Source organism: Balearica regulorum, chromosome 1 (genome assembly GCF_011004875.1).
Source record: "Balearica regulorum gibbericeps isolate bBalReg1 chromosome 1, bBalReg1.pri, whole genome shotgun sequence".
NCBI classification, from domain to species: Eukaryota; Metazoa; Chordata; class Aves; order Gruiformes; family Gruidae; genus Balearica; species Balearica regulorum.
The window spans coordinates 202,676,223-202,695,137 of NC_046184.1; positions in this window are offsets into that span (position 1 = coordinate 202,676,223).

The following is an 18,915-nucleotide window of genomic DNA, read 5'->3' on the forward strand; positions in this document are numbered from 1 at the left end:
CTTTGACTCTGGTGCAACACCAGCACACACACTACCATCATGCTTTGCTCTCCTTATCAGCTTCAGCTGTAATCTCCTACAGCTACAGCAAAATTGGGAGGCATTACAGGCAGCACATTGGTTATGAGCAGGGGCTGGAAACAATTGCCTTAGGCAGGATTCACACCTTTTTCAATATGCATGCTGGGAACCACCTGTAATCTGCAGGTAAAAAGCAAGAGTAGATGTGTGACTAGGTACTATTCCTTAATGCTAGGTTGCTACTGAAAAAAAATACTTTTAATGTGTTTTTTTTTTTCCAAACCTCCTTCCACAGGAGTTATGCCTGCCATATTCTATTGGAAGGAAAGACAGCAGGTCTACCAGCCTTTGATAACCAAGTGTCCTATTGAGAAGATAGGAAGAAGGGAGAAGAACCTGTTTTCCATATCTGTTTCATGAATTTACAGCCACAGTTGCAGAATAAAAAGCTGCCTGCTTTCTGTATCAGGCATTCCTCACCCGTAAGGTGTTCCAAATCTCAACTCAGTAAACACAAAATGGAGGAAAAGATGCAGAGGCAGGATTTCAGACGTATGAGTTTAAGGTGGAAAGTTTGAACCCCATTCTTTTTAGACCTTGGTTTGGGGGCCCCAAGGTAAAGCTCTGCCAAGGGAAGCTCTGGCTCTCTCAGGAGAGAGGTGGCTCCCTTCACCGACAGCCCTCACCTCAAGCATTGCTGGAGAAGCCCAGTTCCTTCTCAAGATCTGCTGTACAATGCTGAGGTCATCTTACCTCAGCTCTCCATCTAAAATAACACAGGAATAACAGTACTGTAACTCACAAGGGCAGCAGAAAGATCAGGCACTGCAAAGCATCCAGATCCTATGTAACCATACAGAGAAAGGAGGGGAATAAATTTGGGCCTTTGTTGTCAAAAAAAGTAGAGAGGAGCAGAACTGCATACTAATGTACCAGACCCAATTTTTTCATGCCAGAAGCCCATAGCTCACCCAACAGCTATTTTCAAATTCTCTGCATGGGGTGGAGGGTGGAGTGGGGGCATTGAAGTCATCAGTTAATCATTGGAGGGGAAAAAAAAAAAAAAAAAAAAAAAAGGAAGGTTTTATTTGGAGAGTTTTAGGCTGACTAATAAATGTTTGGGAGAAACTGTTTCTAAATACTTTTCAATGACCATCTTACATGGCTTTCATTTCATATGCTGTGCCACTATGATTAGATATATGCTTAATTGAATTCAGTGAAAATCAAACCAGAAATTTAGCCAATTGTAACAGATCTTGTGATTCTCATAGGAAACTATCCAATGTTTTCAGTAGATTTGATGTCCAAGTTTGTCATTCAATACAGGATGACCTTGGCTACCAGACAACAGGGGATCTTGTGTACTTAATAGAGCTGACAAAAGGCACATAAAGACACTGGAATATATGTAGCACATATTAACTATATCACACATGGCACAGCTTTAAGAAAGAATGCTTGTGTTGCGTAAGCTTTCATTATGACTGAGGGGTTTTATTTCTTCTATGGGGTCAGAAAATCTGACGTACAAAGCCTCTGTCTCTATGAAGTGTGTAAATCTAAATGAAGCTTCCCTGATGCACTGAGATTACAAGCCAGGAAAAAAATGAAGAAAAGAGGCAACTAACATAACGGAAAAGTAAAGCCTTGGCCCACAAGGAAAATGGAGAGTGTAACACTTGCCAGTATTTGAGAGAAGCCACCTAGAAACATGGTATAGAACTTGGACTAGCAGAAGATGCTTGGCTGCAGCACCATGCTGTCCCTCCAAAGGCACATATCACTTCTCAGTTCCACCATAATCAGCACAAGAGTACACAACTGGATAGATGTGGCCTATACATATAAGAAAATTATTCAACAAGAGGTGAAACAATCAATTTCATTAAAGGAAGGGTTAAAACATTTCCCATTACTCTTCTCCACATTATTTGTCCTGCAAGACTGTTACCTGAATAAGTGCACTTGAGTATTCCATGGACTACATTTATGAATGAAAAAGAAATCTTTCAGATGTCATCCCAGATACAGGAGGAAAAGGGTATAGCAGGCAGTATGACTTGGTTTCTGAGTGTAGAATGGGGGATAATAACTCAGAAACACCACAGTCTTTACAACCCACATTGTTATAGCTGAAGAAGTTATTTCTGATCACTCAACATTTGATACAGCTTCTCTGAGCCCAGTGAGATCCAAAGGAGTCCCAATATGATCTTTCATAATCTTAAAGGCTAAGTACAAGCTCCAGAGGTGCCAATGGTATTATCTGACAGAGCTGCAGAAGCTTGATTTCAGAGAAGAGTGCATAATGTAACCAATAGTTTTCCTGTGCTCTATTTTCTAGATGGAAAGATTTTTCAAGCTTCAGACAAAAAGGGAAGGAAACTGTTTATTACATCAAGAGAGAAAATGCCTTTTCTATCAGATGTTCTTTATACTTGTATGTACATACTGACCAAAAATTAAAGGGAAGAAATACAAATTATTTAAGATGCAGTATAACCAATATAATTTGTTGACCCTTAGCTGCTTGAGGGTAGGAAGGCTCTGCAGAGGGATCTGGACAGGCTGGATCAATGGGCTGAGGCCAACTGTATGGGGTTCAACAAGGCTCAGTGCTGGGTTTTGCACTTGGGTCAGAACAACCCCAGGCAACGCTACAGGCTTGGGGAAGAGTGGCTGGAAAGCTGCCTGGAGGAAAAAGACCTGGGCGTGTTGGTTGGCAGCCAGCTGAACATGAGTCAGCAGTGTGCCCAGGTGGCCAAGAAGGCCAACAGCATCCTGGCTTGCATCAGGAATAGTGTGGCCAGCAGGACTAGGGAAGTGATTGTGTCCCTGCACTCGGCACTGGTGAGGCCGCACCTCAAGTACTGTGTTCAGTTTTTGGCCCCTCAGTACAAGAGGGACACTGAGGTGGAGCATGTCCAGAGAAGGACAATGAAGCTTGTGAAGGATCTGGAGCACAAGTCTTACGAGGAGTGGCTGAGGGAACTGGGGAAAAGGAGGCTGAGGGGAGACCTTATCACTCTCTACAACTACCTGAAAGGAGGTTGTAGCAAGGTGGTCTCTTCTCCCAAGTAACAAGCGATAGGACAAGAGGAAATGGCCTCAAGTTGTGCCAGGGGAGGTTTAGACTGGATACTAGGAAAAATTTCTTCACTGAAATGGTTATCAATCACTGGAACAGGCTCCCCAGAGAGGTGGTGGAGGTGTTCAAAAAGCATGTAGACATGGCACTTCGGGACATGGTTTAGTAGGCATGGTGGTGTTGGCTTGACAGTTGGACTTCATGATCCTAGAGGTCTTTTCCAACCTTAAAGATTCTATGATTCTATTCTTTCCTTAGGATTTGTTGTCAATACTGGGGAAACTTGAAGCAGGTACAAAAATCAAGTTAATTTTAACAATGCTGTAATTAAAGCATAGACAGTGGTAACATAGGAGAATATCACCACACACAAACTGGGTTTAAGGATCTAAGTCCACTGATTCCAGTGACTCCAGTGAGCGAGTTATCACATTCTTATAGGCCCAAACTGTCCTCTTTACAAATGGAATATTTTCTAAATTCTAACTCCAGTTCCATGAAGACTAATGCATACATAAAATTAAATAGTCAAAAAAGTATTTGCAGGAGTAAAGCCTATGATGTAGCCTACATGAAGTTTAACATAATGTTGTTATGAGAGATCTAATTTCCACCCAAAACGACATTGTGGCCAGCAGCTGCTTTGAACAGCCTAGATTTGACAATGGTTAAGTCCCTTTTGTAGGGTGAAAGAGCACATTTTCCACGAAGAGCAGATATTTAACAAAACCATTTTTTAAAAATTCCATTCCTATACAAACCTCACTTTGTAGCATGCTTAGCTATGCACATGCAAACATGGAGCTTTTTTCCCCCAGCTTACTCTTCAAGAGTGGTGTAGTTACAGGTTTAACTTCTACTCTTAGACCGACACAAATTGCTTTATCATTACTATTTGAATTTTACAATCATTCCAACCTAAAATTTCCTCTCGGCAGTGTGGGTTTTTATTAGCCTTTTGAAAACATTGGGTCAGAAAATTCAAACTATAAAGCAGCCATTACTCAGTTATTGATGCTAACCCTTTGATAGGTGTGGGGAAGTCAGGTACATTATGTCTGGGCCTGTGAACATTTTTTCCTTTTCATTTCAGCAAGCAATAACATCAGAGACATCAAGCTAATCCTTTCAGTTTCTAATCAGTATTGCGGACACATTTATTTCAGAGACTGAGCCTCTCTTGCAGCTATTGAGATTTTCAAGTTGAAACGTTAATGATTATAAAAATGTCACTGAGATGACATAGTGCCCCTTGCTGCTGCCTACAGTTTTGCAGGAAAACAAAGTTACTGGAAGTAGCACTTGTTCATCCTGGTGAAGTACAACATTAATGCAACCATTTCACATGCATAAATTGACATTTTATAAAAGACACTATCCCAAAGTACTACTAGCCATAGTCAGCAAATCTGTCTGTTCTGGTCAGTGCTCTCTTTCCTCATCCTCCAGAAAGTGCGAGATGACCTTTCTGGTGTTGGAGGATCTCATGTTACCTGATAGGTGAGCTTCTCTGACGCAAGTGAGAATCTCAGACCTCAAGACTAGACTTTTCTACAGTGTTATTTTTACCTCCTCTAGAAGATATCTTTGCTGTCTATCAAACAGATCCCCCAGAGAAGACAGAGAGAGTAGAAAGAACAGTTATCTTCTGATTGAACATGTTTAAAGTCAGCATTTAAATGATCAAGCTTGACTCCGCTTTCTGTTCCTCCTCTCTTGTGACAGAGCATCATGAAATAACAGTGAAGAAGTTGCTTTAAATTGTTTACTGAGCTCCATGAAGCTGTTAGTGATCACACTTTTAACTCACCACCACCACCCACCCCCCAAAAAAACCCAAAAACCCCCACAAAAAAACCAAACAACCAAACTTCCCTTGGTACAAGCCAGGATTTACATGTAAGTCCCTGATTTGCAGAGCTCAGACTCCAAAGAGAATATTAAATCTTTTGATGATTAAAACCCCCAATAATATATAAAAATCATAAAGCTTGACAATACTGGAACTTTTAAAATTGTTTTCCATTTGATGAGTGCACTCAGGAGCTTAAAAACTTTTGTTCTTTTAGTAAAGAATAAAACCTCTCTCTTCTACCTACAAGATAACCTTGATGCAGGGTGAGGGGAAAGACAGATACTGATGCTGGAGATATTTAAATGAGGCAAAGCACTTATTCAATGTCCCTTCTCCTAAAGGCACAGTCACTACTAGAAAGAAAATCAAAACCATTGGTCAAGATTCCTAAAACCTTTAACCAACCTCAGCATGTTACTGTATGCAAACACTGGTCACATCTTTTTGTTTACCAGGTCTTTTCTTATATTAACTCCAGACTACTTCAGCATCAGTGGAATTTTTGACCAACTTGTCTGAAAGCATATATCTATCCAAACCAAATGGTTTTCAAAATTAAATGCAGAGTTATGGAAATGTAGATTTCCCCAAACCATTATAATATCCAGCATTTTCTAGATGGGTGGTGTATTTATTTAGTCACCAAATTTGGACTTCCCCATCATTTCTGTAAAAAGACTTCAGATTTCTCAACAGAATACTTGTTTTTATTTCCCAGCCTTTCTTGCAAGTGAATATGGGTGCACAAATCTGAGAATCATATTGACTCTGCCTGGTGATATTCGCAATTGGCAAAAGTCTGCTGTGAATCTAATCACAAGTTCTCCTTCTCTAAGCAGAGGTAGGGCAGGTTTCCCAAACCTCTTTGGCAAAGCACAAGACACACAGGATGGATCTTTCTGGATTCATGTTTGGATCTGTCACTTTTCTGACTTACAGACAGACCTTGTATTTTTCCTGAGATGGCTACTCTTGGATAGGTTTTTATGCCAGCACCTTGCTCCTGTGTTCATGAAACAGTATATTTCAATTAGGTAAATAAATGCATATAGCTACCGACTTTGTCCCCAGATCATTTTCAGGATATTATTTACAGCCTTTCATTGTTCCAGCTTCTGAATTCCAGCTTTAAAAAAGCATTAGCCTTTTTTTGATTAATATGGAATTCCAGTATTAACATTTGGTTTATTCTTTTCTAAATAAGGAAAAACTTCTTCAACAATCTCTATTGACTAAAGTTTCCAAAAAAATGTTTACTTTCTCATCTTCTCAGTGAGATAATAAGTCAGTATTAAACACAAGCGATAGTTTGCCAATAAATGCAAACTACTTTGGCCTTTCCTGATCCTTCTAAGACAGCTGACTCCTAGAATAAATGACAGTAGCATTTTCAAAACTGCTAAATTATTCTGATCCTACTGAAGCAGATACTGTTTGGCATGAAGGATCCTAGAACTGGTGAATCTGAACAGACAGGAATAACTGAGTGAGCAGAATTCACTGTTAAAACTGTGATAAAGAGCTTAAGATAAAAGGAGAGATTTATATTGAAATAGAAGCTTACAGTACCAGATTGGTTTAATTTACTCAGCCATGTAGTAAGCAAAAAGGCATGTAAAAGGTGGGTAGACAGATTTGACTTGTAGATCAATATTCTGTTGATCTGTGGCCACAAAACAATTCATCTCTGCAGTGCTGGGCAAAAGTAAAGGGGAATTTAATGTCAAATCAGTTAACCACTATCTGAAATTGAAAAAGCATGCAGAATTGATAATGATGGTTAGCACAAGTTCCTCTTAAGTGATATCATCCAGTGCATTCATTGTAATGTATTAATTACACAGTGCAGCCAGCTTGATCTCCTAGGCTAACATAATAGCAATCAATTGCAGCAGCACCTCTACCATTCTATTTAGAACTACATTTTCTTAGCTGAGTCTGAACTTCTTAGAGAAAAAAAAAAATAATTAATTTCAGCTATCTAGTATAAACTCTCTTTATCTACACAACTTGCATTTTGGAGAAACACAACTGTTTGGGAAATAAATGTAAGCACAATACCATCATTATTTTAACGTATCTGGAAATTCCATTTGGAAACCATCTTCATGTGTCACGTCTCCAGACAAGAATCAGTAGACTTTAAAATACATATGCATTCAGTGGTTTGGTTTTTGATTTGGTTTTGGGATTTTTTTTTGTTTTTTAAAGTGTACAGGGATTGATAGTAGAGGGGAGAACAGTAAGAAGAGAAAAGAAAAGGAAACAGATAATAAAGCTCTTCTAAGAACAGGATATTTTTTCAGGGACACAGACACAGCATGTGTATTAAACTGATAATGGCAACTATTAAAAAACCCACTATGCAATGGTACTAAAAGAATAACCATTTGAAATTATAGGAATATTTCAATAGACTGACATTATTCTTACTTTTGGGTATCCTCTCAAGTAGTTGAAAACTGATCCCTCATTTATCAAGAGACAGACCTAGCCAGTTCTCTCCTGATCCTTTGTAGTTTTACTATGAGTTGCTTACATGACTAGTTCAAACATTTTTTGTTCCATATCAGAGCACAAACCCAAGACTTCTCAGTATTCCTCGTGAAACTGGGAGAGATGAACAGATACACTGACCACGTTGGACTGGGATTTATCCCACTTAATTTCAGGCAGCTACCTGAGCTACCTGATCAAGAAGTATCACTGAGGTTCCAATACCACCATGGGACACAGGGTCGCCTCCCCATACAGCTGTAAATCAGACCTCATGGCATCAGCTCAGCGCAAGGGAGACCCTCACTAGAGCCACATCCACTTGGAAGAATTTGGAACAAAACACCTCCACTGCATCACAGCCACTGCTCCCAACTGAAGGCAGGTAACATCAAGTCTCATGAGGTGATCACCTCAGTATATGTCTCCTGTGAAGCTAGTCACTCAAGGATGTCCCTGTAAACATATATAAAACGGCTTTTTATTTTTTTTTTTTTTTTTTTTTAAAGAGTGTGGTTCATCTGCTCTACTTTAGCTGTCTACTTTATGGTAAATCAAGCTAAATCTCAGAAGCTCCTGTTTCTCTCCACTGACTACAAAAGGAAGTTCAACAACCAACTTAGGTGTAAACAGCTGTATAAGAAACATGTATTTGGTCAGCTAAATGCACTGACTCCTTCTTTCACTGCCTCTCCATGTGTCATCCCGCATCGTACTGCAACTTCTCAAGAAAAGTTTTCCCTATCGTGTCCTCTTTTTATTAAAGGACCAGTTATTTAACTACCACTTCTGTCATTACTGATCCTTAACACCTCTTGAAATGAACAAGACAGGAAAGAAATATTATTTCAGACTGGCTAGGAATTCAGGAAGACTTTTTGCATCAGTTAAATGTATTTCATGTTTTGAAACTGCTTCAGAAGCATGAGTTAGGTCAGTCTTTAGAGACTGATGAAAAGTTCTTAACCCACCACTTATTGTTTACATCCATAATCCATCTTGAGGAAGAAATGTGAAACAGAGCTACAGGTATGATACTTAAAAATTGCAGTGTAAAAGACCAGTGGAAAAGAAAAAAAGAAATCAGACAATGTAAGCACATAAAAGGGCAGTACTGTCAATTAGAAACCAGTTTTAATGGACAATTCTTTCAATGCAAATAAAATAGTCACAAGACAAAAGCATACTGCCTCAGCTATCAAAGAGGATACGAACATATACGTAGCTTCACTGAGAGAGGCAAAGAAAGAGAATTACCGAGCCTTCATCGTGATCTGCCACTATCAACTGGACAGAATTATTTAATAATTTAACCATTTTGGCAAAACTCTTCTTGAATGGATCACTGCACTAGAAACCAGGGAAGAGCTATTTAATCAAGGCCACTAGCTTAAATGCAGGTAAACCGCCAAATTAGTAATTTCTAAACTGAAGCATACTGATTAGGCAAAAATGAAGTTAATTACTGCAAATGAACTATTACTGAAATGAAATTAATGCTACTGAGTACTTGCAAGACAGGAATAGTCTTAAGTACATCTTGCTAGCACAGTGATAACACGAGCCTACTCCCACTTCAGAGGCACTTACAGCTGAGCCCCACAGGGCATCCTTTTTTCCCAAGTTGCTTTAAAACATCAAAGGAGGTGCCGGATGTATGAATACCTCCTCCAAACTGTCACAGCAAATGTTACTAGGTGGGTTCTGGAATCAAACAGTGACAGAATTAATAAAAGAGAAAAATACATTAGACAAGTGATCAGGTTACTCAGCCAGCTCTCAGCAGAGAGCAAGGCCAAAGAAACTTCTTTACACCAACTCTTGGGTGGATAGTCAGTGGCAATTAGCCCATCAGTGGTTACAGGCAATGTAGTCTTCAAAGCAGCTGCACCAATACCTCTGCCAAAGGGACTTTTGAGTCAGAGACACACAGGATGAGCTGGTGACAGAAGAAACAGCCAGACCAAACAGGCCAAATTAAAACACATCTCCAACGTTTCATTTTTGGACTAGGTTTCATTGTATTTATTACTGCCAAGTTTTTTCCTTTAGGGTCATAGTGTGAGCTGGAGGCATCAGAAACTATGTGGATGGTTCAAATGTTCAATAGAACTAAATGATGGACAGATTTCTGTTCTCCCAACTGTGTACCAAACTATTAAAATATTTGGGGTTAGATTCTTGGCTGTTGTAAATCTGAATAGGTCTACTTAGTCCCATAGAGGTGCACCCACTTACATCTGTAAAAGAATCTGACCTCCTTCAGTGATGAGAATTTGCCTGCATATCATTCAGGTCAGAAGCACTTCTCTGTATTTTCTTAGTTTCTGCATTTTAATGGCTGTGCTTTGCCCTTTTAGCCAGAGGGGGTTAGCAAGTGAACTCAGAGCAATATATTATTTTTGAATACAAATCATGTTTGTGTCCCATCAGTCCGGAGAGATTTCCTTTTACACTAATGAAAATTAAAATCTGTGTTAGAGGATCACTAATCTTTCAAGAGGTTAACACACAGTTCATCCAATTCTAACACTTGCATGACAGAAGCAGGAGTTTGGGAACAGAGCACATTTTATTAAAAAGAAAAGGAAACACACATGCAAAGAGAAACGCATTGTCAAGACTTGGGAGCGCCTATGTTGTTATTTCAGATATTTATAATGGAATAAAAGCTTTCACTCTGACCCCATTCTTTCCACTGTTTTGCCCTGGAATGACATCAGTCTTCTGACATGATTATAGTCTTAAAAGTGCACAGTATCATAAGGTCAAATATGGGGCATAGAAGCATATGTTACCAGCAGTGACCCATCACAACGGCACCTTGTAAGAGGCATCTGCTGTGTATCTGCCAGTCAATGGGCACAGACAGGGGGAGGCTCACTTTGGCAGAATCAGAAAAGCCCAGGTCATCAAGTGATGCCTGGTAGTCTTAGGTGGTGAAGCTGGTGTTCAGACTCTGTAACCTAAGTCTTAGCCACCAGTGAGGAAAACGTCTCTAGTGCAAACATGAAGCTCAGAGAGGTTATAAAGTCCAAGAGTGCAGCAAGGGGAATGCACACGCTCTCAGCAATTATAGCACTGTGCAGTGAGAAAATTGAATCCTCTGCAGAGATAGAGGTGGAATGCACCCTTGCTTTCAGCAGAAGAAAGGGAGTTTTGGTCTCACGCCCTCTCTTTGTGTCGATATCCGTTTGTACCCTTGGTGACTTCAGTAGGCATATTTATCAACAGCCAGTGAAAAACCAGCCTCCAGGTCACAGCATCCCACATCAAGTCATATACACTGAAATCTCCTTTCTCAATTGCAATCATTGCTGCTTCAGCTACATCTTGTCCTTTGAGATGGACCTTTACATTCTAGCCCATCTGTGAGACTAACTGGAATTATTCACAATATACAGAAGGGTTCAGGATACCTGGCCATGCAACACATAATAGAAGAAAACTGAAAATCAAATAGGTTAACCAACAATTCTCTGCCCTCTACAATAACCTGCCAGCACTGCTACTCTGCAGCAAGTAACAGCAACAGGAGATAATGGGATGCTGTCTGCTCTGTGCACTGCTGGGACCCATAAAATAGTACCTCCGTCGTGGTACCAGAGAAGATACCTAGACCACAAAGATGAATTCCCTAACGGACCTGCAAAACATTAGCAGCCTCTTTCTGAGCCATTTGGAAAAACCTGAAAAATAATTTAGTGATCTCCTGCTGCCTGTAGCTGATACACAATTTGGTGAACTCTGCAGACCTACAGAGCTGAAGCTTCTGTATGTTTCCTGCTACTGCTATTCTAGCTCGGCTCTATCACTGTAGCAGAGTAACAAAACACATACTAAATAGGAAAATTGACTGTGGCTATTACAGAGATTACTTTATTATACACCGTATTCTCCCGTAAACTTTCAGCTCACAAATTATCCCTTAGCAGATCATGGGTTTTTCAGTGCTCCAGTCATTACTCAAAGTTCTTTTTAAAATCACATCCAATAATCTACTCTGAATAGCAATTTAAGAGTGTTCAGAATAGGAATAGTTTTGACTGGACAGTGAGCACACCTTCTCAGTTCCCAAACGACCTGAATGCAACTCATTGCAGGCACTCATCAGAACTGGATGTTTAACTTCTCAAAACTCTCTGTAATTTTATAGCACAGCCTGATTTATGCAGAAGCAAAGTAAACCTCTTTATATTATAGGATAGAAACAAAAAAGCATCACTTCAAAAGTCTCTGCATGCACTTTCTACGTGGGCACAGCAATGAACAGTGAGGTAGAAAGGAGCATCTGTCCTGATGCCATCCCTTCTGTTTCCATCAGTAAGGAAAAGCAAAATACAGGAACAGTAAATAGATCAGAAGTCCCATAAATTCATGAAGAAGAAAGGATGAGAAGATTTATCTCAGAGAAAGAAACAAGACAGGGTTATGATAAAGCCTATAAAAGCAAAGTGTGATAAAAGAGTATGGATTATGCTTTCTGGTTCAGAGGAGTCATCAAATCTGTGGGGAGTACATCTTTCTTCACCATGCAGCCAGGACACCTGAGAGAAGAGACCAGGGTTTCAGAGACCCCTTTTAGTCTGCGTGCAGGACATGGCAACAGCACACTGCTCTTTGCCTCCACATCTGAGTAAAACCACAAGTCATTCCTCCTGCAAATGTCCTAGCAAAGGGACATTAAATGAATATACATGCATATTGGGAACTGGTCCTTTGCAGTAGTTGCCCAGTTGCTGCGGCTACATTATATTGCTGCTAAACAGCTCAAGTGAATCTTTGCCAGGTGCACAAAACAATGAAAAGCCACTAACAAAATAAAATAAAATAAACCCTCAACACTGAGCAAGGTGACAAAGCACTTTTTTTATCATTTGAGACAAACAAAACTACTTTGGAAGTAGAAACACCTTCTGTTTCTTTGTTTCTGAAGAAATATTTTCCACAAAGCAAGCAAGAATTTCAGCCATTTCTTATCAGCAACTGGAGCTGACTGAATCATTCAAATAACATCTGTTTTAAAAGCATCCTACATCATATTGTACACTTTAGTGGAAAAAAGGGTATTTAACTCTAGCTGGCATTACTGTTGGAAGACGTTACCTTCAGTGCATCCATGTGACTGCAACAATGATAAATCATTTGACTACCTGCTTCTCATGAAGCAATGGTTCAAATGTTATTCCTGCTCCTAGACTTCATATACTACCAAAAATTTTAGGAAAACAATGCCAAAAAAACTTGAAAAACGGTCTACGGGGCAGCAGAAAGCAACCTAGGTGTAGTCTGTCTAGAATAACAACAAATGTGGTGAGCTGGTAATGGTTTACAGCGCAACTCCATAAATGGATAGCATAAAAAAAGAACAGTATCAATTTAGTATCAATTGTTTGCCAAGCATAAATCTATATGCACTATGTTCAGACTACACTTAAGGAAATTTAAGATTAACTATTAAGAATATACTAGTAACTGCAAGAGTAGCTTTTACTGAAATATAAGCATCAAGAGACCCTCTTTCCTCCCCACAAAGGAGGAAATCCTGACCTTTATAGTGCATTTGAGATGGTTTTGAATGCCGAAAGCAGTTTTTCTATGATTTCAGCAAATGGACTAAAGGAGACCCACAGCTGTTTCAAGCCCAGACACCTCCACTTACTCATCCACCTCACCTATTGGGACTGTTGCAGAAGACCGTGGGTCTGTATTTGATGTACTAACATAATACAGAAGATACTCCAATTTACAAAAAGTCATTAAATGTTTATCAGAAGTGTGTGACAAACAGGCTTGAGAGGTATGAAATAAATGAGCAGTCATTACATGTGAATGGACTTAAAGCCAGAAAACAAACTGTATAATCACCTAATCCAACCTCCAATGCTTCCTATAATTCTTCTTCCAATTATTTACCTGGAAGAAATACATATGCCGAGAAAGCATCCAGACTCTTAATATCCAAAACAATGAAGAACCTACCACTCCTCATGGCAGTTTGCCACAGCAACTCACTGCTTTTGTGGTTAGAAACACAATCCTTCAAACAAAGCTGGCTTTCACTCACACCCTCTGGTTCTTACCTCTTCCCTGAATCACTGAAATTGATATTCCTCTGAAGGTGTCTCCCTGTCCCTGTTTGTTTTGAAACCATGAGTAACATCCTGTCATCACCTGCTTAACTCCTGCAACATGTTTTAAATTGGAATTTAACAGTGTCCACAGGTGTTTAGGTTTACTCAAGAGCAATCCACAGGGAGACAGACATTCTGAGCTCAGGCAACGTGCACCATCAGGGCTCCTTGAGGGAAGGAGCTCTGAAACCCTCAGGCTGTGACCATCAGTGATAACGGTGATGCCTTCAGCAACCTACAGGCAGTTTTCACCCTAGGGTTTCCCTCTTGTAGACACCCCTAGATTTTGCTGAAGAACAGCCAGCCGAATTTCAAAGCACCATCACTCACTTGTTCACTATCAGAACCAGGATGAACGAGACAAATGTGGCTTTGGACAGGACTGCTAATTGGAGGTATGTAATTTTGTCAAATTTTCCTGCCTATCAGGGAAAACATATCAATGAAGAACCTAAAGAGATAACAGCAACTGTACTGGACTGCAGAGGAGCATTAGAAGTACTAGACAGAGTCTGAAAATACCTACCTTCAAATTCATGATGTTCTTCAATGATCATTATTCTCATAGTTCTCCAATACCCCTGCCAAAGCATGATTGGGTTACACTGATGTTATGTCTGGACACTGGTATTCCATCCTACTGTAATTCTTACTTCTTATGCTTTTGTCTAATAATGCAGATAGAGCACGTGTTCCTGGTTTTATAAAGAGAGAGAGAATGAATGTTCATCTGTGTAGCAACCTTAAAAATAAAAAGAAAGTTTTAAAAAAGCACTTACATGTTTGCAAACTCCTAATCTTGACATCTTAGGGTCTCAATATAACAAGTGTTAATAGGTTCAATTGCAGTCAAGTTTCTAAATTCCTTTTTATGCTTCTTAAGAGACCTGTCTATGTCAGGCAAAGGCGGGTGTACTCTGAAATATGTCTGGGTAAAAATAGCATCATTAAATTCAGACTGAGATGCACTTTAACAAATGAGATAAGGGTTTTCAATGCTTTTCGGTGTGGCTAACAGTATTTTGATAACACAGCTTGTCTTTTCATAAGATGTACCACAATCTCTTAACAGGCATAAATAATCAACGTATCTTACAGTCACTAAGGCAGACAAATCTGACTCAACAGATATATAACAGTATTTCTAAACACAGCCCAGGAACATGGTGTCAGACACATGTAGCTGACTGTAGAATTAGAAAAAAATTCCTTTGACCAATGTAAAAGCAATATTTGTCACGTTGGGTGCTTATTCTAATAAGAAAATAGGACTCACTATACGAACACCACACAAAAAGTCTGATGCAAAGCCTACTAAGAAGTAATAGAAAAACTTCTACTGTCATCAAGCTTCAGATCACACCTAAAGTGCTTTTGAAGTGCTTGATGAGCTTCATCACTGAAATTCTAATATAAAGAGAAAGAATGAGTACAGCTTTTATAAATATATACAAAACAGCATAAGCTCTTCAAGCTTTTTGGCCAAAATGTTCTAATTAGTCTGTTATGCAAATTGCTCCCTTTCCAAAGTATTTATAAAGTGTCAGAAATTCTGTTAGAGACTTTTGTAGAGATCTTCCAAAATAAAGGCAACATTACTATAAACTGCAACTATACTGATAAGACTATCACTAGGAACAATCGTTCTCCATGTTCATATGATTCCTGGACTCCTCCAAGGCCCTCAATAAAGAAACACATAATGACATAACTCCCAAAGAGAAGTCATATAGGCCATCCGCCTGTGCACAATCACTTCTGTCTAAAACAGTCCTGATCAACGTTTATATCTACCCTGTTTTTAAAAACCTCAGTGATGGAGATTTCACAGCTTCCCCAAGCAATCTATTTCAGTGCCCAACTTCCCTCACCATTAAAAAAAAAAAAAAAAAAAATTATGTTTCCTAAATTAAATATCTCACTTTGCTGTTTCTGCCCATTCATTTTCTTCTGCCCAAGTCCACTGTGAACCATTTATTTCCAACCTCTTTGCTGCAATATTTTCCATATTTAAGAGTATCACATTTCCCCTCTATTTTAACTTCTCTAGACTAAAAGAATACAACTGATGGTTGTTTCTTGGTGGTTGGTTTTTTTTAAATTTTCATATCTAGATCATATCCTAATTTTAGCTGCTGGACAGTAATTACCATACTTGATTGTATTGAATTGATTAGCATGATATTCCTGCCATGTGTGTCTTAACAATAATTTTTACAGACATCTAGCATCCAAAAATATTTGAGGAGATTCATTTGTATTTTTGAACTGATAAATAATAATAATAAAAAGCTGCCAACAACAAAGAAACAGAAACATAGTTTGTTGATCTTAATGGGATCAAACCCCAATTTTTTAAATTCTTTACAAGTATTTTCCTGATGAAAAATTATTGTTTTAGAGAAGAGAGACAAGGATGCCATATCACCAAAAGCACATAATCAATTTACCAGTACATCATCTATGCATCAAATGAAGCTATAATAAATTGGAGGGGGGGGAAGGACGAACCCAACTCACAAAAAGCACATATTTGGGGTGCTAAAGCATAAAATAGGTCACAGAGAATGTCTGAGCCTATAATTCAATTATACTGGAAAATTCAATCAATAAAACAACTTAAATCGTGATTAGACAGCTTGAACTTGACTTTCTGCAGCCTTTAAAAAAAGTGGATTCAGATTACCATATTGTAAACATATCTGAATACCTCATACTTCAGCTTGTTTCCAGTTTCATTATAAAAAATTTCCAGGTTTAACAGCCCTGTATTTATTAAAAACATATCTTCCTATCATGTTGCATTTTGCAAGTTTTTCTAGACAAATGCCCTAATCCATCTGAAATAAGATAATTGGCAAGTAAGTCTAGTCTGACTACATATGATACATATGTGTGTGTATATGTGACATGCCTGTGTATGGGATGTGTTAACTGTGCACCAATAAGAACAGGTGAGCTAGAAGTAAAGTAAAATAAACACAACACACCAAAGCAGAAATTATGCTCTCTCATGCATTCAGTTCTGGGGCCCCCAACATAAGAAGAACATGGAGCTGTTGGAGCAAGTCCAGAGGAAGGCCACGAAGCTGATCAGAGGGCTGGAGCACCTCTCCTATGAGGACAGGCTGAGAGAGTTGGGGTTGTTCAGCCTGGAGAAGAGAAGGCTCCGGGGAGACCTAATTGTGGCCTTCCAGTACCTGAAGGGGCCTACAGGAAAGCTGGTGAGGGACTGTTTACAAGGGCATGGAGTGACAGGACAAGGGGTAATGACTTTAAACTAAAAGAGGGTAGATTTAGGTTAGATATAATGAAAAAAATCTTTACTGTGAGGGTGGTGAGGCACTGGAACAGGCTGCCCAGAGAAGCTGTGGAGCCCCTCTCCCTGGAAGTGTTTAAGGCCAGGTTGGATGGGGCTTTGGGCAACCTGGTCTAGCGGAGGTTGTCCCTGCCCATGGCAGGGGGGTTGGAACTAGATGATATTTAAGGTCCCTTCCAATCCAAACCATTCTGTGATTACAGGAACATATTTGGAGAAAGGAGAAATCATCCTGAATGTTGCTGCCCTATATCTCGAAAGCCTGGAGTTTTGTTTGTGTGGTCTGCTAAAACGGGGCAACTGCTGCACTATGAGTTGGCTGCCTGAATAAGGGCTGTTTTGTGGAACTCATCACTTGACAAATATTTGAGATTAAATGTTTCTACTGAAATCAAACAGCAGAAGCCTTCCGGCACGTGCCGCATTGTACAACTTGAGGATTTTCTTCTTTGCCAGCACCGGCTCAAAGCTTCTTGGCAGCAACTAAATTCACTTTGGCATTTTCCCTGAAGACAAAAGATTGGACCCAAACAAGGGTCAGAGTAGCAAGGGAAGGAGAATGACAGAAGGGACGAAGCTGAGACAGAGTCAAGGACAGAAACCTGGAGAGCCAGACTCACCACTTTGGATGTGGAGGAGCAGATGGATGTGGTGATGTCAGAAACTCCTCCTTTCAGGAAGTGTTACAACTCCAAGTCCTTTCCAACAGTGGGAAAATGAAGGTGGTTAACACAATTTTCATAGTTCTGGCACAAGTTAACAGTTGTGCTATGGCTGTGATCCCACCCATGACTGGCAACTGCTGCAAGCTACTACGTACTTTGACTGAATTCAGAGCTACTCCTGACAACTGAAATGCATATGGCATTGATGTTCACTCCAATGAAGAACTGATACAGGGCTCTGAGCTGTGTTCCACTTGACTATGAAGGCAGGCCCTTGCTCTAGGAAAGTTTCAAAGTCTAAACACAAAAACAGATTAGTTACTTCCCAGGTCTTCCCGAGCCTGAAAGAAACAATGAGGTCATCAGATGTATCCCCTCCTGTTACAAACATCAGAAAACCCTTTTCATATTTGGGGACCATCTCTGGACCAAAAGCAGTTTTGTTCCTTCTCCTCCTCTGCAAATATACTTATATGCAGCACTCCCAGATCCTCTAAGCCCTTGTTTTACCGGCTTAAAAGATATGCTGGTTTAGTAACTTAAAAATTTTGCTGTCTCTAAAGTACTTCCCTCAATGACTCCTACCATCATTTTTGTCTTATTCTATGATCAATTTACACATGCTAGTCAATCTCCTTCTCAGTTGCTTGAACCTGTGCTTCACTTTTGTAAAGAATACACCAGAAGTATGTGATACTCTAGTCACACACACACACAAAAAGACACATTGCCCTTGAGTGCCACACAATGTAATTCTGAGAGCTAATAATAAAAAAAAAAAAAAAAAGGAGGAACCTACCTTCTCCAACAAATGAGAGTCTCAGTTTAAAATTAATCTGTGATGAAGTTTCAGTCATGCCAACTCAAGCACACTTACACTTTCCAGTTTTGACTTTGGCAGCTAACTTTTCTAGCGACTGTTTACATGCTGGGTCACTGCTAAGACTACAGTCATCTTGACTTAGCAGGTGCGCACGTAGATGAAGCATGTAGGGGCACATTGACCATGGTGAGGGATATTAATAATAGTGTGCGTTCATAACAAGAACACCAAGCATTGTGGCTCTCTAGCCTAATTTCTAAAAGTGCCACCTAATGGCAAAAATATCCAGAGCAGAAAAACTTCCTGTAGATCTCCCAAGACCTGATATCCTTCTCTTTCCTCTTTCTTGAGTGACAGGAATAAAATGATCCCATGACAGTGAAGGTTTTGAAGAAGCAAAAAGCTGCACAAGTGAACTTTCCAAAAGAAACTAAGATGCCTAAATTTCACATAATTTCAATTGAAACTATCTTCCTATTATCTTTTGACAAATCTTGCCCATTATCAGTCT